The sequence below is a fragment of the Mobula hypostoma genome, chromosome X1 (genome assembly GCF_963921235.1).
Source record: "Mobula hypostoma chromosome X1, sMobHyp1.1, whole genome shotgun sequence".
NCBI lineage: Eukaryota > Metazoa > Chordata > Chondrichthyes > Myliobatiformes > Myliobatidae > Mobula > Mobula hypostoma.
The window spans coordinates 64,523,271-64,545,030 of NC_086128.1; the positions used below are offsets into that span (position 1 = coordinate 64,523,271).

The 21,760-nt window shown below is 44.8% G+C and overlaps 1 protein-coding gene across 2 annotated transcripts in view; it reads right to left on the reverse strand.

The window, feature by feature from the left end:
* LOC134340366 (sorting nexin-11-like) overlaps positions 1–21,760 on the reverse strand; it is a 173,072-nt gene that overhangs the window by 144,466 nt on the left and 6,846 nt on the right. For both annotated transcript variants that reach the window (XM_063037532.1, XM_063037531.1), the window contains exon 2: positions 2,130–2,263. The gene's annotated coding sequence lies outside the window, so the exon portion shown is untranslated. The remainder of the gene's footprint in view (positions 1–2,129; positions 2,264–21,760) is intronic.

Genomic DNA, 21,760 nt, shown 5'->3' on the forward strand with positions numbered 1-21,760 from the left:
TGCATTCCATGAAGTCCTCTACAAGACTGTCTCGACCAACTTGATTCACCCAATCTATGCGCAGGTTAGTCCCCCATGATAACTGCTGTTCCATTCTTACATGCCCGAGATATTTCTCTGTTTATTGCCTGTGCCACTGTAATGTTATTATTCAGTGGCCGATCGACAACTCCCACCAGTGATTTTTTTTCCCCCCTTTACTATTCCTAATCTCTACCCAGGTGGATTCAACATTCATCAAAGTTGCTGGTGAACGCAGCAGACCAGGCAGCATCTCTAGGAAGAGGTGCAGTCGACGTTTCGGGCCGAGACCCTTCGTCAGGACTAACTGAAGGAAGAGCTAGTAAGAGATTTGAAAGTGGGAGGGGGAGGGGGAGATCCGAAATGATAGGAGAAGACAGGAGGGGGAGGGATGGAGCCAAGAGCTGGACAGGTGATTGGCAAAGGGGATATGAGAGGATCATGGGACAGGAGGCCCAGGGAGAAGGAAAAAGGGGAGGGGGGGAACCCGGAGGATGGGCAAGGGGTATAGTGAGAGGGACAGAGGGAGAAAAAGGAGAGAGAGAGAAAGAATGTGTGTATATAAATAAATAACAGATGGGGTACGAGGGGGAGGTGGGGCATTAGCGGAAGTTTGAGAAGTCAGTGTTCATGCCATCAGTTTGGAGGCTACCCAGACGGAATATAAGGTGTTGTTCCTCCAACCTGAGTGTGGCTTCATCTTTACAGTAATTCTAAGGTAGGGACATATTCGGCACAGCTTTGTGGGCCGAAGGGCCTGTATTCTGCTGTAGGTTTTCTATGTCAAAGGTAGTTCTTTACACAGGGTGCGGTGAGTGTGTGGAACACAGAAGCAGGAAGAAGGTACAGGAGCCTCAGGTCCCACACCACCAGGTTCAGGAACAGTTATTACCCCTCAACCATCAGGAAGGAGGTACAGGAGCCTCAGGACCCACACCACCAGGTTCAGGAACAGTTATTACCCCTCAACCATCAGGAAGGAGGTACAGGAGCCTCAGGACTCACACTGCCAGGTTCAGGAACAGTTATTACCCCTCAACCATCAGGAAGGAAGTACAGGAGCCTCAGGACCCACACCACCAGGTTCAGGAACAGTTATTACCCCTCAACCATCAGGAAGGAGGTACAGGAGCCTCAGGACCCACACAACCAGGTTCAGGGACAGTTATTATCCTTCAACCATCAGGAAGGAGGTACAGGAGCCTCAGGACTCATACCACCAGGTTCAGGAACTGTTATTACCCCTCAACCATCAGGAAGGAGATACAGGAGCCTCAGGACCCACACGACCAGGTTCAGGAACAGTTATTACCCCCTCAACCATCAGGAAGGAGGTACAGGAGCTTCAGGACCCACACGACCAGGTTCAGGAACTGTTATTACCCCTCAACCATCAGGAAGAAGATACAGGAGCCTCAGGACTCACACCACCAGGTACAGGAACAGTTATTACCCCCTCAACCATCAGGAAGAAGGTACAGGAGCCTCAGGACCCACACCACCAGGTTCAGGAACAGTTATTACCTCTCAACCATCAGGAAGGAAGTTCAGGAGCCTCAGGACCCACACCACCAGGTTCAGGAACAGTTATTACCCCCTCAACCATCAGACTCTTGAACCAGCGGGGACAACTTCACTCACCCCAACACTGAAATGTTCTCACAACCTATACACTCACTTTCAAGGACTCTTCATCTCACATCCTCAATATTTATTGCTGATTTATTTATTGTTACGACCACTTTCTGCACTAGCACAGCTTGACGTCCTTTGCTGACTGGTTGTTTGCCTGTCTTGCTGTGTGCGGTCTTTTGTTGATTCTACTGCGTTTCATTGTGTTTACTGTGAATGCCCACAAGAAAATGAATTTCAGTGTTGTACGTGGAAATATATCTGTACTTCAATAATAAATTTACTTTGAACTTTGAGATATATTGGGGGAGGGCGTACTTAAGAAATTCTTAGATAGGCACAAGGATGAAAAAAGATGGAGGGCTACATAGGAGGGAAGGGTTAAGATTGATATTAGAGTCAGCACAGCGTAGTTTCAAATTCAAGTTTCAAGCTCAATGTTCTTAGATAGAAAAAGAAAAAAAAATTCAGCTTACCTTCAAGCCTCCAAACGAACATTCAGTCGACTGTTAGCTGTGCGCCCGGTACTCCGTACACCTGGGTCTCAGCAGTCTCCCCTCGTCCCCTCGTCCGAATGGCGTCGGCCGGCAGCAGACTGCAGGTTTCAGCCCTGTTCAGAAAAACAACACAGTGGTGTTTCGGTTAATTCCAGCCCACTGCTGCGGCCCAGAACGTGCCACAAGCTGATAAAAATGGGCCCTCCCGACAGAGGAGGCACGCTCGGAACCGATCCCCACCCAACTGAACACAGCAGTGTCAAGTGGGGGGGTGGGGGGGGGGAATGCTCACATCTGGTCTTCCTGTAACACTACCCACACACTTAAAACTTCAAATTCTCATTTATCTGCAACCCATCTCTCTGACCCTCTGAAACCTCCGAGATTGGCTGGCGGAGCGGTTTCGCATGGCACTTCGACGTCAGTGAAGAGAGGACTGACGACTTCGCCAAGGGGAGGGCGAGGGGACAGACACCAGTCCTCATCGAGGGATCAGTGGTGGAAAGAGCGAGCAATTTCCAGTTCCTGGGTGCCAACGTGTGTGTGCGTGTGTGTGTGTGTGTGTGTGTGTGTGTGTGTGTTTGTGTGTGTGTGAGTGTGAGTGAGTGAGTGAGTGAATAAGTGAGAGAGAGACAGAGTGTGTGAGAGAGAGAGAGGGAATCTGTGTGAGAGAGAGGGAGTGAGTGTGTGAGAGAGAGAAAGAGTGTGTATGTGTGTGTGTGTGTGTGTGTGAGTGTGTGAGAGAGAGAGAGTGTGTGTGTGTGAGTGTGAGTGAGTGAGTGTGTGTGTGAGTGAGTGAGTGTGTGTGTGAGTGAGTGAGTGAGAGAGAGAGAGTGTGATAGAGAGTGTGTGAGAGAGAGAGAGAGAGAGGGAATCTGTGTGAGAGGGAGTGAGTGTGTGAGAGAGGGAGTGAGTGTGTGAGAGAGAGAGTGTGTGTGTGTGGGAGTGTGAGTGTGTGTGTGTGAGTGAGTGAGTGTGTGTGAGTGAGTGAGTGAGAGAGAGAGAGTGTGTGATAGAGAGTGTGTGAGAGAGAGAGAGAGAGAGTGTGAGTGTGAGTGTGAGTGTGCGTGTGAGTGTGTGTGTTTGTGTGTGTCTTGGATTTCCAGCATCTGCAGATTTTCTCTTGTTTGAGAAGGTACAGGAGCCTGAAGACACACACTCAACGATTCAGGAACAGCTTCTTCCCCTCTGCCATCAGGGAGGAGGTACAGGAGCCTGAAGACACACACTCAACGATTCAGGAACAGCTTCTTCCCCTCTGCCATCAGGGAGGAGGTACAGGAGCCTGAAGACACACACTCAACGATTCAGGAACAGCTTCTTCCCCTCTGCCATCAGGGAGGAGGTACAGGAGCCTGAAGGCACACACTCAACGATTCAGGAACAGCTTCTTCCCCTCTGCCATCAGGGAGGGGGTACAGGACCCTGAAAACTGGTTGCTGTAAATTGTCCCGCGATTAATCCCTGAGCAGTTATTGGGCCCTCACCGGGCAAGTGGAATCGAGGCAGAGGTTCAAAAGCAGAGAGTTTGTCCGGTGAGCCTCGGTCGCTCACGGCTTCCAACACGCAGCAGTCCTGCACAAATCCGGCCATCATCGCCAGATACGACAGGCTGGGATTAAATCAGGAGAGGAGGGGAAACGCTGGGCAGCATGGCTCGAAGGCCCAATTCTGCACTGCATCTCAATAAATATATTAACTAATAGCCAGGGAGCTTCACATTTCGCAAGCCGTTTTGCAACCAAACGGCCAATTACAGTGGATCACTGCGATAAACGTCAGGGGTTGCTGGTACAACACTGATAATCACCAGAGAGGGGTCGGAGTTGTCCCGATAGTGGCAAGAGGCCAAATTTGGCAGCTGATAAGAAACAGGGCTCGAACCGCCCCGGGTTGGTTGATGCGACCTGCTGAGGCCCATCGAGAGGCCAAATGCAAGCAGGCTGTTCCCTCAGAGGTTGGGCGAGACTAGAACTAGAGGTCATGGGTTAAGGGTGAAATTAGATTAGATTATGAGGACAAGCAGTCCTCTTTTATTGTCATTTAGTAATGCATGCATTAAGAAATGATACAATATTCCTCCGGTGTGATATCACAGAAACACAGGACAGACCAAGACTGAAAAACTAACAAAAACCACATAATTATAACTTATAGTTACAACAGTGCAAAGCAATACCGTAATTTGATGAAGAACAGACCATGGGCATGGTAAAAAAAAGTCTCAAAGTCTGTCGAAAGTCCCATCATCTCAGGCAGACGGTAGAAGGAAGAGAAACTCTCCCTGCCATGAGCTTCCAGCGCCACAAACTTGCCGATGCAGCATCCTGGAAGCACCCGACTACAGCCGGCTCTTGAGTCCGTCCGAAAACTTCAAGCCTCCGACCAGCTCTCCGACACCGAGCACTTCGACCCCAGCCCCGGCAACAGGCAATAGGCAAAGCCGAGGATTCGAGGCCTTCCCCTCCGGAGATTCTCGATCGCACAGTAGCAGCGGCAGCGAAGCGGGCATTTCAGAAGTTTCTCCAGCTGTTCCTCCGTGCTTCTCACGGCTGTCTCCATCAAATCAGGATTGCGCACGGTACCTACTTAACAAATACGATATCATTTCGGAGTGGCCGTGCGCGCTGCGTCGCCATCTTCTCCTCCCCACCCCAAAGGTGAAATAGTCAAGAAAACTAAAATTGACTCATCCCATCACCCCAACCAATGGACCCACTTTCAAGGACTCTTCATCTCATATTCTAGATATTTATTGCTTATTGATTTACTATTATTGTTTTCTTTTCGTACTTCCACACAGTCTTTTGCACACTGGTTGTTTGTCTGTCTTGCTATGTGTGGTCTTTCATTGATCCTGCTACCCTGGCATTCTATTGTATATTTATTTAGTATGCCTGCAAGAAAATTAATCTCAAGGTTCTTTATGATGACGTATAGTCATAGCCATACTTTATTGATCCCGAGGGAAACTGATTTTTGCTACAGTTGCCCCAAACCAAGAATAGAGTATAAATACAGGTTTCCCCCGCCATCCGAAGGTAGAACATTCCTATGAAATGGTTCGTAAGCCGAAATGTCATAAAGTGAAGAAGCAATTACCATTTATTAATATGGGAAAAATTTTTGAGCGTTTCCAGACCCAAAAAAATAACCTACCAAATCATGCCAAATAACACATAAAACCTAAAATAACAGTAACATATAGTAAAAGCAGGAATGATATGATAAATACACAGCCTATATAAAGTAGAAATACTTTTCTACATTCATTGAAGTACTGTCTAGCGCAGCGAAAATCTCACGCATGCACTCTCGGCAGAAGCACTCTCTCCAATAACCTTTAAGCTATGAGGCTGCCAAATCATACCAAATAACAAATCATACTAAATAACACAAAAATACACAACCTATGTAAAGTAGAAATAATGTATGTACAGTGTAGTTTCACTTACGGGAATCGGGATGGTGTGTTAGGCTGAGTCGTTGAAAACTGGGGTGGTGGGAGGTAAAGGAGACTGGGGTGTCATCTCATCATAATCTATTTCCAACAGGGTAGCCAGGTCATCTTCTTCTATGTCTGCCTGCCTCGACGTCAAAGGTCGAGGTTCGTCGTCTGCTGTGGCTGATGTGCAAGGCTTGAAAAACGACAGTATACTTGACTGCTGAGCCTCGCGCATTTTTAGATCATAGAGTTCTTTGTAAGCACTCAAAACGTCCTGCAAACCTGCCCTGAACCTACATACCCTTTCAAATTTAAAGTCGTACTTTTCTGCAATCGTTGCAGCACTGTCAATCGCAGCGAAAATCTCACGCAACTGCTTCACGTTCAGTCCCTGGACGACTTCATTTTCGCTACTGCGTTCGGTTTCGATTGTTATCCTTTCCTCTTGCAATTGCATCAGCTCTTCATCTATCAGTTCTTGGTCATGGGATGCCAAAACCTCTTCAACATCATCTTCGTCAACTTCCACAAACCCAGCCTCCTTAGCCAAGCTCACTATTGTCGTATTTATTGTTGATGGTTCGAAGCCTTTAAAATCGTTCACTGCTTCGGGACATAGTTTCCTCCAAACGCCATTTATCATCGAGACTGTTAGCCTATCGAGAGCATCTCCAATGTTGGCGATTGCCAGTTTTATATTGTAGTCTTTCCAGATCTCTCACAAAGATGCTTCGGAGTTGCCCTCTCTGTCAATAGCACTTACAATAAAACCCATCACATTTTGCGTATAGTAAGCCCTAATTGTGGTTATTAGGCCTTGGTCACACGGCTGCAGCAACAACGTCGTATTCGACGGTAAGAACGCAACACGAATGTTGCCGCCATACTCGGTAATGTCAGGCGGATGAGCAGCACAATTATCGACAATCACAAGACACCTATTATCGAGGTTGTTTTCTCTACAGTATTTTTCAACCAAAGGACTAACGTATCTGCTCATTTACTCAGAAAAAAGCACTTGGGTGTTACAACTGCTTGGACGTGAACGGAACACAACGGGAAGTGCTTTCTTATCAACGCCTTTAAGTGTCCTCGGATTTTCTGAATGGTACACTAGTAGAGGCTTAGTGGCGTTAATAATAGGCATTAGGGTAAACCTGTCCTTCGATGCCTCGTGTCCCTTAGCCTGCTTTTCTTCCTTCAAAATAAATGTCTTACTCGGCAATTTTTTCCAATAAATTGCAGTTTCGTCACAGTTAAACACTTGCTTATACGAATAACCACCTTCTGTAATTATTTTCTTCAGTTCTGCTGGGAACCTTTCGCAGCTTCAGTATCAGCCAAAGCACTCTCTCCGGTAAACGTTGAACTATGAAGCTGCCCTCGCCTCAGAAACCGATCAAACCACCCGTGACTACCTTTAAATTCCACTTACACAACACTTTTCTCACCATCAGCCACTGCTTTCTGTTTCAGCTTATTAAAAAGACTGACTGATTTCTCAAGTATAAGGTAACTTAAAGGAACACCATGTTTTGTACACCCATCAATCAACTCAAGCAATAGACTTTCTATTTTATCCATTACTGAATGCCGACTAAGAGAGACCACTTTGCTACGAGCAGAACCAACAGTAACATCGGCAGCTTTCAAAATTTTTTCTCACTACGTGTAAATAGTGCGAACGGTGGACGCAGGCAAGTTCAACGCGTGGACAATGTCCTTACTTCGTTCACCACGATCTAAATGCTTAATTATGTCTAGTTTTACGCTAAGTGTAACACCCTTACGAGCTCTTTTAGGCTTTTCCGATACCTTAGAACTCATCTTGCTAACGGATGCACAAAATAAATCGAGATAAAGCACGTGTTTAAGCAATGGTGGCTAGAATGCAGTTCCAGGGGAAGAGCTTGGCTGCTCGGGGCGCGCGTTGCCTTTTTTTTCCGCACGCCGCCATTTTTCGCGCGCTGCTTTTTTTGTAACAGTGAAAAAACCTTCTGTTAGCGAAAAAAGGTTTCTAATGTAGGTCTTTTGTAACAGTGAGGTTTCGTAAAGCGAACGCTCGAAAAGCGGGGGATACCTGTATAGCAATATAAAACCATAAATAATTAGATAGTAATATGTAAATTATGCCAGGAAATAAGTCCAGGACCAGCCTATTGGCTCAGGGTGTCTGACCCTCCAAGGGAGGAGTTGTAAAGTTTAATGGCCACAGGCAGGAATGACTTCCTATGACGCTCAGTGTTGCATCTCGGTGGAATGAGTCTCTGGCTGAATGTACTCCTGTGCCTAACCAGGACATTATGTAGTGGATGGGAGACATTGTCCAAGATGGCATGCAACTTGGACAGCATTCCCTTTTCAGACACCACCGTCAGAGAGTCCAGTTCCAGACCCCACAACATCACTGGCCTTACGAATGAGTTTGTTGATTCTGTTGGTGTCTGCTACCCTCAGCCTGCTGCCCCAGCACACAACAGCAAACATGATAGCACTGGCCACCACAGACTCGTAAAACATCCTCAGCATCGTCCAACAGATGTTAAAGGACCTCAGTCTCCTCAGGAAATAGAGACGGCTCTGACCCTTCTTGTAGACAGCCTCAGTGCACATTAATAATAAATTTACGTTATCTGATAAGGAATTTTAAAAATTTCTAGAGAGGCATATTATTTTGTTTTTTGAAGAGAATAAAAAAGGAAGAGACTTCTAATCTTATTGTATGGGATACTTTCAAGGCCTATATTAGAGGACAAATTATTTTTTATACTGCAAGTGTTAAGAATAAAGCTAATAAAGAAAGAACTGAATTAGTCAATCAATTGACACAATTAGATCAAAAATATGCTATAGCTCCAGATCCTGTTTTATATAAAAGACATGTTGAAGTTAAAGCTAATATGATCTTCTGTTAACATATCTAATTGAAACTCAACTTCTTAAAGATAAAACTCAATTTTACATTCACGGAAATAAATCAGGCAAAGTACTTGCCAACCAATTAAAACCTTCTGTAGTTAAACGACAAATTAAAGAAATTTGTAAAACTAACGGTGATAGGACAACTGATCACTCTGAAATAAATGATACTGTTAGAGAATTCTATTCTAAGCTTTATTGTTCTGATTCCCCTAAAGATAATACTGTAAGGAACAACTTTCTAGATCAATTAAATATCCCTGCACTTTCTGCAGATAATTGCAAACAGATGGATCAACCCATTTCTTATGAGGAAATTGCCGAGGCTATATGTTCATTACACTCGGGGAAGGCTCCAGGTCCGGGTGGATTTTCTGGCGAATTTTATAAGGCTTTTTCCTCATTAATTATACCGCAGTTACACTTAGTCTTTTTGGATTCTTTCAAATTGGGTAGCCTGCCTTAATGTTTCTATGAAGTTTCTATTTCACTTATCCTAAAAAAGAACAAGGACCCAACTGACACACATAAAAGTTGCTGGTGAACGCAGCAGGCCAGGCAGCATCTCTAGGAAGAGGTACAGTCGACGTTTCAGGCTGAGACCCTTCGTCAGGACGAACTGAAGGAAGAGTGAGTAAGAGATTTGAAAGTGGGAGGGGGAGAGGGAGATCCAAAATGATAGGAGAAGACAGGAGGGGGAGGGATGGAGCCAAGAGCTGGACAGGTGATTGGCAAAAGGGATATGAGAGGATCATGGGGCAGGAGGTCCGGGAAGAAAGACTGGTGGGGGGGGGACCCAGAGGATGGGCAAGGGGTATATTCAGAGGGACAGAGGGAGAAAAAGGAGAGTGAGAGAAAGAATGTGTGTATAAAAATAAGTAACAGATGGGGTACAAGGGGGAGGTGGGGCATTAGCGGAAGTTAGAGAAGTCGATGTTCATGCCATCAGATTGGAGGCTACCCAGACGGAATATAAGGTGTTGTTCCTCCAACCTGAGTGTGGCTTCATCTTTACAGTAGAGGAGGCCGTGGATAGACATGTCAGAATGGGAATGGGATGTGGAATTAAAACGTGTGGCCACTGGGACCCAACTGAATGCTCTTCATATAGACGAATTTCATTACTTAATGTGGATACTAAAATCCTTTCTAAAGTTCCGGCTCGTAGGATTGAAAATATTTTACCTTCCATTATTTCTGATGATCAGACTGGAATTAGTAAAAACCAACATTCCCATTCCAATATATGCCATGTATTAAATGTTACTTAATTTCCTTCTCAGGAGATATCGGAATGTGTGATATCCTTAGATGCTGAGAAGGCCTTCGATCGGGTTGAATGGAATTATTTATTTAAAACCTTAGAACAATTTAATTTTGGACCAGATTTTATTCAATGGATTAAATTCTTTATCTATCTCCTTCTGCTCGGGTTCTTACTAATTTTTAAAATTCCAAACCATTTAAACTTCACCGCGGAACTAGACAAGACTGTCTGTTGAGTCCTTTGCTCCTTGATTTAGCTTTAGAACCCCCAACCATTGCTTTTCGAGAATCTAGTGATATCTGTGGTAATTTAAGGAGAGGTATTACTCACAAAATCTCGCTTTACGCTGATGATATACTGCTTTTTATCTCTAATGTTGAGACCTCGTTACCTTGCGTACTTTCTTTACTCTCCCGTTTCAGCCAGTTTACAGGATATAAATTGAACCTACAAAAGACTGAATTATTTCCTTTAAATAATTTGATATCAATTAATACTAATCTCCCTTTTAAAATTGTAAGGAATCAATTTACTTATTTGGGTGTAACAGTCACTAAGAATTACAAACACATGTTTAAAGAAAACATCCTTACTTTATTGAACCATGTAAAAAGGATATCATTAAATTGGTCACCTCTTTCAATACCGTTGATTGGACGAATTAATTCTATTAAAATGAATATTCTACCTAAATTCATTTATCTTTTTCAGGCTTTACCGAAATCGTTTTTTGACTCTCTTGATTCTATTTTGTCCTCATATATATGGAAAAATAAACGTCCCCGATTAAATAAAGCTCATCTTCAAAAATCTAAAAAGTCTGGAGGTTTAGCCTTACCCAGTTTTAGGTCTTATTACTGGGCAGTTAATATACAATATCTTACGTTTCAGCTATATTACATTAATTGTGTAGACTGTCCGGTATGGGTTTCTTTAGAAGCTAATTCTGTTAATAAATTTTCTATTATTTCTCTTCTTGGATCCTCACTTCCTTTATTTGTAAGTAAACTAACTGATAATTTAATAGTTAAACATACTCTGAGGATCTGGATATAACTTAGAAAACAATTTGGTTTATTGAGATTTTCCCTTTCAGGTCCCACTTATTCGAACTTTTTTTTTAAACTCTCTATGACTGATTTGGTTTTTAGAGAATGGGGCAGGTTGGGTATTAATTGTTTTTGAGATCTGTTTTTTGGAGGAAATCTTTTTTCATTTGAGCAATTGTCAGCTAAATATAGCTTACCCAAAACTCACTTCATTAGATATTTACAAATTAGAGACTTTCTAAGATCTCAATTATGCACATTTCCTATAAGCTCAGAACTTAATAGACGTAATTTTCAATTTGACACCTTTTCATAATGGTTCAATATCTAATATTTATAGCATGTTACTGGAGACAAGGAATGTTCCTTTAGACAGAATTAAGAATCTCTGGGAACAAGATTTACAGACATCAATATCTGAGGAACATACATCAAAGTTGCTGGTGAACGCAGCAGGCCAAGCAGCATCTCTAGGAAGAGGAGCAGTCGACGTTTCAGGACGAAGGGTCTCGGCCTGAAACGTCGACTGCACCTCTTCCTAGAGATGCTGCTTGGCCTGCTGCGTTCACCAGCAACTTTGATGTATGTTGCTTGAATTTCCAGCATCTGCAGAATTCCTGTTGTTTGCGTTTAAATATCTGAGGAAACTTGGAATGAAACTTTTAAACTGGTTAATACTTCATCGCTATGTGCTCACCATTCCCTCATATAATTTAAGGTGGTAAATAGAGCTCATATAGTCATAGTTATACTTTATTGATCCCGGGGGAAATTGGTTTTCGCTACAGTTGCACCATAAATAATAAATAGTAATAGAACCATAAATAGTTAAATAGTAATATGTAAATTATGCCAGTAAATTATGAAATAAATCCAGGACCAGCCTATTGGCACAGGGTGTCTGACCCTCCAAGGGAGGAGTTGTAAAGTTTGATGGCCACAGGCAGGAATGAGTTCCTATGACGCTCTGTGCTGCATCTTGGTGGAATGAGTCTCTGGCTGAATGTACTCCTGTGCCCAACCAGTACATTATGTAGTGGATGGGAGACATTGTCCAAGATGGCGTGCAACTTAGATAGCATCCTCTTTTCAGACACCACCGTCAGAGAGTCCAGTTCCATCCCCACAACATCACTGGCCTTACGAATGACGAAGGATAAGGTATCTCGTTTTTATTCGGATGTATCTCCCTACTGTGACAGATGTAATAATGGAGAAGCTTCATTAATTCATATGTTTTGGACTTGTCCTCGTCTTGAAAAATATTGGAAGGAAGTTTTTCAAACTTTTTCTTTACCTTTCAAAGTCAATTTTTAAGCCTAATCCTCTGACGGCCCTATTTGATATTGTTGCCAGACAAGATATCAAGGTGAAGACATCTGATTTACATATTTTGGCCTTCAGCTCTCTTATAGCTAGGAGTTTAAATGGAAAGATGTTTTTCCTCCTACTCATGCTCAACGGTTATGCGACGTTATGTCATGCTTAGATTTAGAGAAGATTCGTTGCTCAATTTCTGAATCTCCTCAAGACTTTCAAACATTGTGGGGACCTTTCCTGAATTATTTTCAAAACCTTCAATTCGTTGTATAAATTCTGATGTTGGCTATTATTATTTTTTATTATATGAGAAGGTATTTTACCCTTTTTTTCTCCTTAATAAACCGCTTCGGTCTTGGTAGGGGTTAGATTTTTTTTTGTAATAAAGTAGTATCTTTCAATATAACTATAGATTAACTTACATGAATATGGGGTAATGAGATTGTTAGTATGAATAGGTATAATGTAATTGATAGTTTTTTTTTGACCTTTCATATATACTTTCTTGTACTCTGTATTCTTCTATGTAGAAACTAATAAAAATATTGGAAAGAACTTAGCAGCAGTTCAATGCAATATATAATCGAGCAGAGAGAAAAAATAAAAAACATAATAATAAATAAACAAGTAAATCAATTACATATATTGAATAGATTATTAAAATATGTGCAAAAACGGAAATGTTGTATATTAAAAAAGTGAGGTAGTGTCCAAAGCTTCAAAGTCCATTCAGGAATCGGATGGCAGAGGGGAAGAAGCTGTTCCTGAATCGTTGAGTGTGTGTCTTCAGGCTCCTGTACCTCCTCCCTGATGGCAGAGGGGAAGAAGCTGTCCCTGAATCGCTGAGTGTGTGTCTTCCGGCTCCTGTACCTCCTCCCTGATGGCAGAGGGGAAGAAGCTGTTCCTGAATCGTTGAGTGTGTGTCTTCAGGCTCCTGTACCTCCTCCCTGATGGCAGAGGGGAAGAAGCCGTTCCTGAATCGTTGAGTGTGTATCTTCAGGCTCCTGTACCTCCTCCCTGATGGCAGAGGGGAAGAAGCTGTTCCTGAATCATTGAGTGTGTGTCTTCAGGCTCCTGTACCTCCTCCCTGATGGTAACAGTGAGAAAAGGGCATGCCCTGGGTGCTGGAGGTCCTTAATAATGGACGCTGCCTTTCTGAGACACCACTCCTTGAAGATGTCCTGGGTACTTTGTAGGCTCGTACCCAAGATGGAGCTGACTAGATTTACAACCCTCTGCAGCTTCTTTCGGTCCTGTGCAGTAGCCCCTCCATACCAGACAGTGATGCAGCCTGTCAGAATGCTCTCCACGGTGCATCTATAGAAGTTTTTGAATATATTTGTTGACATGCCCAATCTCTTCAAACTCCTAATAAAGTATAGCCACTGTCTTGCCTTCTTTATAACTACATCAATATGTTGGGTCAGAGATCTTGACACCCAGGAACTTGGAGCTGCTCACTCTCTCCAATTCTGATCCCTCTATGAGGATTGGTATGTGTTCATGGGAATAGTTCAAAAGGTATTTTGAAAGTGAGTAACAAATTATGTATTTAAATGAAATACAGAGCAAATTAGGCTACGTCTACACTATGCCGGATAATTTTGAAAACGAAGCTTTTTCTCTTCGTTTTGACCCTCTGTCCACACTGAAACGGCGCTTTCATCCTCCGAAAACAGAGATTTTCAGAAATGATCTCCAGAGTGAATAAATCTGAAAACGCCTAATATCCGGTGCAGTGTGTACGGGGTAAACGGAGAGATTTAAAAACACTGTCATGACAACACCACAACAACAATGCTTTTTCTGCTTCTGCTTGCTACTGCACAAGCACTGCTGAACGGCTGTTATAACGCGCAGGCGGTGTGAACAGCACGAGAGTTAAATTGTAAAGTGAGCTTTTTTGACTATTTTAAAAATGTTTATACATTTAACAAGGTGTTTTATTAATGCAACAGAGTTAGTCAGCATTTCAACGTTCGTCGTCAGCCGGGTCATACTATCCGTGAACTCCCTGTCAGTTGCCTCCATATGCTCCAGTATTTTTTGTTTTAGTTTTAAGTCCTCCTGCGCAAGAGCCAAGAGTAATTCCTTTTAAGTTTTTCTACTCTGTAACTGGACAAACGCGCACCAAGAATACCGTTTCCTCTTCGCAGAAATTCGCCCAAATATCCACCTAATGTGGACGGAGATATTTTGAAAAACGCTTAGTGTGGACGCCTGTCGTTTTTACTCGAAACCGGGGTTTTCAAAATTATCTGGCATAGTGTAGATGCAGCCTCAGAACACTAACAATACTACTCCAGCATTATAAAGCTGTGTATTAGTACCTAATAGTTATCAACAGAGGAATTCATCCTGTGTACACTGCTGTGTTCTTTCGATTGACTGTGAATGAATAAAAACAGAGGAGCAACCACTAACATTCTGTCCAGCTAGTCTCCAACCTAATGGCATGAATATCAATGTCTCCTTCCAGTTAAAAAAAAATTCCCTCCCCTCTGCTTCTATTCCCCACTCTGGCCCTATTACCTCTTATCACCCGCCTATCACCTCCCCCTGGTGCCCCCTCCTCCTTCCGTTTGTCCTGACGCGATTTAAGAACTGTTGGCTCTGAGCGTTTAACAGCCACACGAGTGGACGCGGCTGACGCTTGGTTAGAAACCGCTCTGCAACGGTCTCCCGTCACAATGAAGCTGCGTAGTGTCCCAAGTGAACAAAGCGAACCCCAGCTACTTCCTCCACTAATCCTTGCTCTTTACAAGTTGCCTCAGATAAGCTGCAGTCCCACTAAACTGAAGTCCACTATGTTCCTCTGACTTAAAAGCTGGGCCTTTGGCGGATCAGGTGAGTGACCCAAAGCAGACTTCTTTGCTGCGGATACTAGTGCCTTAGTAATCTGATGAATGACAAATGACCTGACTTGGTCCAACCAAGCAGAGTTCACTGCCAAGAAGGCCCACCCGCGCCTTTACTTCCTGAGAAAACTAAAGAAATTTGGCCTGTCCGCTAAAGCCCTCACTAATTTTTATAGATGCACCGTAGAAAGCATTCTTCTAGGGTGCATCACAACCTGGTATGGAAGTTGTCCTGTCCAAGACCGGAAGAAGCTGCAGAAGATCGTGAACACAGCCCAGCACATCACACAAACCAATCTTCCGTCCGTGGACTCACTTTACACCGCACGCTGTCAGAGCAGTGCTGCCAGGATAATCAAGGACACGACCCACCCAGCCAACACACTTTTCGTCCCTCTTCCCTCCGGGAGAAGGCTCAGGAGCTTGAAGACTCATACGGCCAGATTTGGGAACAGCTTCTTTCCAACTGTGATAAGACTGCTGAATGGATCCTGACCCGGATCTGGGCCGTACCCTCCAAATATCCGGATCTGCATCTCAGTTTTTTTGCACTACCTTACTTCCCATTTTTCTATTTTCTATTTATGATTTATAATTTAAATTTTTAATATCTACTAATTTTAACTATTTATAATATTTAATATTTGTAATCCAGGGAGTGGGAAGCGCAGAATCAAGTATCGCTGTGATGATTGTATGTTCTAGTACCAATTGTTTGGCGACAATAAAGTATAAAGTACCTATTCAACATAATCTTCCACTCCAGGCAGCCAGCTCACCCTGGGGATTTGAGCACTGTCTGGATGATCGGAGTTTGCAAAAATTTGGCAAAGTTTGCCAAACTTTTCTAGGTGTGTGCCGGAGAGTATATTGACTGGCTGCATCACAGCCTGGTATGGAAACAGTGAAAATCCTACAAAAGGTAGTGGATACGGCCCGGTACATCACAGGTAAAGCCCTGCCCACCACTCAGCACATCTACACGGACTGCTGTCGCAGGAAAGCAGCCTCCACCATTAAGGATGTTGGATCCCTTCAGGAAGGGCAAGACAAAGGAACAGATATCAATCCTCAGAGAGGGATCAGAAGTGGAGAGAGAGTGAGCAGTTTCAAATTCCTGGGTGTCAAGATCTCTGGGGCCCAGCCTGGTCCCAACATATCGATGTAGTTATAAAGAAGGCAAGACTGCGACTATACTTCACTAGGAGTTTGAAGAGATTTGGCATGTCAACGAATACACTCAAATATACTGCATTCTGACAGGCTGCATTTGTCTGGGTTGCCGGGGGGGGGGGGGGGCGGCTACTGCACAGGACTGAAAGAAGCTGCAGAGGTTTGTAAATCTAGTCGGCTCTATCTTGGGCACTAGTCTACAAAGTACCCAGGACATCTTCAAGGAGCGGTGTCTCAGAAAGGCAGTGTCCATTATTAAGGACCTCCAGCACCCAGGGCATGCCCTTTTCTCACTGTTATCATCAGGTAGGAGATACAGAAGCCTGAAGACACACACTCAGCGATTCAGGAACAGCTCCTTCCCCTCTGCCATCAGGGAGGAGGTACAGGAGCCTGAAGACACACACTCAACGATTCAGGAACAGCTTCTTCCCCTCTGCCATCAGGGAGGAGGTACAGGAGCCTGAAGACACACACTCAACGATTCAGGAACAGCTTCTTCCCCTCTGCCATCAGGGAGGAGGTACAGGAGCCTGAAGACACACACTCAGCGATTCAGGAACAGCTTCTTCCCCTCTGCCATCAGGGAGGAGGTACAGGAGCCTGAAGACACACACTCAGCGATTCAGGAACAGCTTCTTCCCCTCTGCCATCAGGGAGGAGGTACAGGAGCCTGAAGACACACACTCAGCGATTCAGGAACAGCTTCTTCCCCTCCGCCATCCGATTCCTAAATGGACATTGAACCCGTGAACACTACCTCACTTATTTTAATATATATTATTTCTGTTTTTTTGCATGATATTAATCTAAATATATGTATACTGTAATTGATTTACTTATTTATTATTATATATGTTTTTCTTCTGCTATATTATGTATTGCATTAAACTGCTGCTGCTAAGTTAACAAATTCCACGACACATCCCAGAGATAATAAAACTGATTCTGACTCAGATTCTGAGGGATCTCACCACCCAGGACATGCTCCCTTCTGTAAAACACACAAAATGCAGAAGGAACTCGGCATGTCAAGCAGCATCTATGGAAAAGAACAAACAGACGACATCTCAGGTCAAGTCCCTTCATCAGGACTCGTGACAAAGGGCCCTGGCATGAAATGTTGACCTTTTACCGTTTTCTGCAGATATAACCTGGCCTGCTGAGTTCCTCCAGCATTTTTTGTGTGTGTTGCTTCCACTTCCTGCATCTGCGGTTTTTCTCTTGCACATACTCTCTTCACACTGCTGCCATCAGGAAGAAGGTACAGGAGCCTCAGGACTCACACCACCAGGTTCAGAAACAGTTATTACTCAACCATCAGGAAGGAGGTACAGGAGCCTCAGGACTCACACCACCAGGTTCAGGAACAGTTATTGCCACCTCAACCATCAGAAAGGAGGTACAGGAGCCTCAGGTCCCACACCACCAGGTTCAGGAACAGTTATTACCCCTCAACCATCAGGAAGGAAGTACAGGAGCCTCAGGACCCACACCACCAGGTTCAGGAACAGTTATCACCCCTCAACCATCAGGAAGGAGGTACAGGAGCCTCAGGACCCACACCACCAGGTTCAGGAACAGTTATCACCCCTCAACCATCAGGAAGGAGGTACAGGAGCCTCAGGACCCACACCACCAGGATCAGGAACAGTTATTACCCCTCAGCCATCAAGGAGGAGGTACAGGAGCCTTATGTCCCACACACCCAGGTTCAGGAACAGATACTACCCCCTCAACCATCAGGAAGGAGGTACAGGAGCCTCAGGTCCGACACCACCAGCTTCAGGAACAGTTATCACCCGTCAACCATCAGGAAGGAGGTACAGGAGTCTCAGTTCCCACACCACCAGGTTCAGGAACAGTTATTACCCCTCAACCATCAGGAAGGAGGTACAGGAGCCTCAGGTCCCACACCACCAGGTTCAGGAACAGTTATTACCCCTCAATCATCAGGAAGGAGGTACAGGAGCCTCAGGACCCACACCACCAGGTTCAGGAACAGTTATTACCCCTCAACCATCAGGAAGGAGGTACAGGAGCCTCAGGACCCACACCACCAGGTTCAGGAACAGTTATCACCCCTCAACCATCAGGCCCTTGAACTAAAGGGGGGGTTAACTTCATTTGCCCCATCACTGAACTGTTCCACAACCGATTGACTCACTTGCAGGGAATCTTCATCTCATGTTCTCGACATCTATAGCTTATTTGCTATAATTATTTATTTTGTTTTGTAGTTGCACAGTCTTTGTCTTCTGCACTTTGGTTAAACACCCAGCTTGGTGCAGACTTTCACTGATTCTGTTACGGTTACTGAGTATGCTAGCTAGGAAATGAATCTCAGGGCTGTTTCTGCACTTAGGTAATAAATTTACTTCACACTTTGATACGACATCAAATCTGTTGTTTGGCAGATATACGGTGAAGAAGATAAAAATTACCTTATTAAAAATACTTTATTGATCCCAAAGGAAATGGCATTGTCTCAGTAGCATTACAGGGGCACCGATATACAAATATTAGAAGAGAAGTAAGAAAGAATAAAAAATAAGTTACCACAAACAGTCTAACAGGAGGGGGCGGGGGTCATCACTTCCCCGGCTACAGGTTGACTGATTATTGAGCCTGATGGCCGAGGGTTAGAATAACCTCATATCGCGCTCTTTGGGGCAGCACAGTTGTCTCAGTCTATTACTGAAAGTGCTCCTCTGTTCGGCCAAGGTGACGTGCAGAGGGTGAGGAACATTGTCCAGAATGGCCAGGATTTTCCGTAGGGTCCTTTGTTCTATCACAGTCTCTAGTGTGTCCAGTTTGACTCCTATAACAGAGCCAGCCTTTCTAATCAGTTTATTGAGCCTGTCGGCATCACCCGCGTTGATGCCATTGCCCCAGCACACCACGGCATAGAAGATTGTCCTGGCGACAACAGACTGGTAGAACATGTGAAGGAGAGGTCTGCATACTCCAAAGGACCTCAATCTCCTTAGGAAGTAGGGGAGACTCTGGCCCTTCCTGCGTTGGTGTTCCACTCAAGTCTGTCATCCAGGTGCACCCCCAGGTACATGTAGGTCCTCACCACATCCAAGTCCTCACCATCAGTAGTAACAGGGAGCAGTTCAGGCTTAGTCCTCCTGAGTCCATCACCGTCTCCTTTGTCTTACTGATGTTGAGCTGCAGATGATTCAGCCTGCACCATTTGAGAAAAGTCCTCCCCCCCCCCATGCCCTGCATTCATCCTCCCGTCCTCCCTTTACACACCCAACTATAGCCGAGTCATCAGAGAATTTACTGCAGATGACATGACTCAGCATTGTATCTAAAGTCCAGGGTATACAGGGTGAACAGGAACAGAGCCGATACAGTCCCCTGCGGGGTCCCAGTGCCGCTTAAAGCCATGTCAGCTACACAGCTCTGAAGCCACTCAATCTGTGGCCTGCCAGTCAGCTAGTCCATTATCCAGGATACAATGGAAGAGTCAACCTGCGTCGAACGGAGCTCCCCCCACCCCCCAACCAATGAGTGCTGTATGGTATTGAAAGCACTCGAGAAATCAAAAAACACGATCCTCAGAGTGGTGCCCAGCTCGCCCAAATGGGAGTTGGTTCTGTTCAGCTGGGAGATGACAGCATCATCAACTCCAATGTGCCCCTGGTAGGCAAACTGCGGGGGGGGTGGGGGGGAATCGAGGGCTGATCTGGTCTGGCCAAGGGTCACTCAGAAACACTTAGCCTTTTACATAAAGCGTGGTTTTCAGGCCGTGTAAGAACCTTCCCGCTCAGAGCAACGATTGGTCTTCACGGCTGTGTGGGGGAATAAAAACCGGAGGGAACATTGACTCCCAGGAATAAAGTCCTAACCTATCCGACCATTCCCTACAACTCAGATTCTCGAGTCCTGGCAACGCTCTTGTCAGTTCGTGACTGGTTTCAAAGTTCAAAGTAAATTCAAAGTATGCCACCAAATACAACAACCCGAGATTCATTTTCGTGCGGGCATACACAGTAGATCTATAGAACAATAACCACAGCAGAATCGATGAAAGGCCACCCAACTAGGACGTTGAACCAGAGTGCAGAAGACAACAAACTGTGCAAATACTAAAAGCAAGAAATAATAATAAATAAGAGGAAAAAAAAAATCCAACACATCAGGTGACGAGCCCTTGAAAGTGGGTCTATAGAATTTCTGACGCAATGAGGCCACGCTCAGATTGAAGCAACGACACTGTACAGTCCAACCCAACAGCATGAACACCGATTTCTAGAACTTCTGATAATTGCAACCACCCCTTCCCCACGTCTCCTTCACCGTTCCCCATTCCCGTTTCCCTCTCTCACCTTATTTCCAGTCCCCGCTGCTGAAGAGCATCCCCACAGCGTGGTGCTACCCTCCCCCACACTGGTGGCAACACCCCTGCCTGATGCACAGTATTAGATTTACGCCTCATGTACCGTTTAGCGTTGAGGCCAAAACGCACCCACCGGACATGAGGAAAGTCCAAAGCAACACACACACCAAATGCTGGAGGAACTCAGCAGGCCAGGCAGGGTCGATGGAAGAGAGGAAACAGTTGACGTTTCGGGCCGAGACCCTTCACGGTTCCGATGTTTCTTGGCCTGTTGACGTCACGCCTTAGTCTCATCCGATCACAAGACCTTCTTCCACACGTGAGAGGGAGGATAGGCAGGTGATAGAGAAGGGGCGCGCACAGACCGATGGCTTGAGGTGTGTCTATTTTAATGCAAGGAGAATCAGGAACAAAGCAGAAGAGCGTGGATCAGTACTTGGAGCTATGATATTGTGGCCATTACAGAAACTTGGATGGCTCAGGGGCAGGAATGGTTACTTAGAGTGCCAGGCTTTAGATGTTTCAGAAAGGACAGGGAGGGAGGCAAAAGAGGTGGGGGCATGGCACTGTTGATCAGAGATGGTGTCACGGCTGCAGAAAAGGAGGAAGCCATGGAGTAATTGTCTACTGAGTCTCTGTGGGTGGAAGTTAAGAACAGGAAGGGGTCAATAACTCTACTGGGTGCTTTTTATAGACCACCCAATAGCAACAGGGACATCAAGGAGCAGATAGGGAGACAGATTCCGAAAAGGAACAGGGTCGTCGTGGTGGGAGATTTTAATTTCCCAAATATTGATGGGCATCTCCCTAGAGCAAGAGGTTTAGATGGGGTGGAGTTTGTTAGGTGTGTTCAGGAAGGTTTCCTGACACAATATGTAGATAAGCCGACAAGAGGAGAGGCTGTACTTGATCTGGTATTGGGAAATGAACCTGGTCAGGTGTCAGGTCTCTCACTGCAAGAGCATCTTGGAGATAATGATCACAATTCTATATCTTTTACCACAGCATTGGAGAGGGATAGGAACAAGTTAGGAAAGTGGAGTAAGGAGAAAAATGAGACTATCAAGCAGGAACTTGGAAACATAAATCAGGAACAAATGTTCTCAGGGAAATGTACGGCAGATATGTGGCAAATGTTCAGGGGATATTTGCATGACGTTCTGCACAGGTACATTCCAATGAGACGGGGAAAGGATAGTAGGGTACAGGAACCATGGTGTACAAAGGC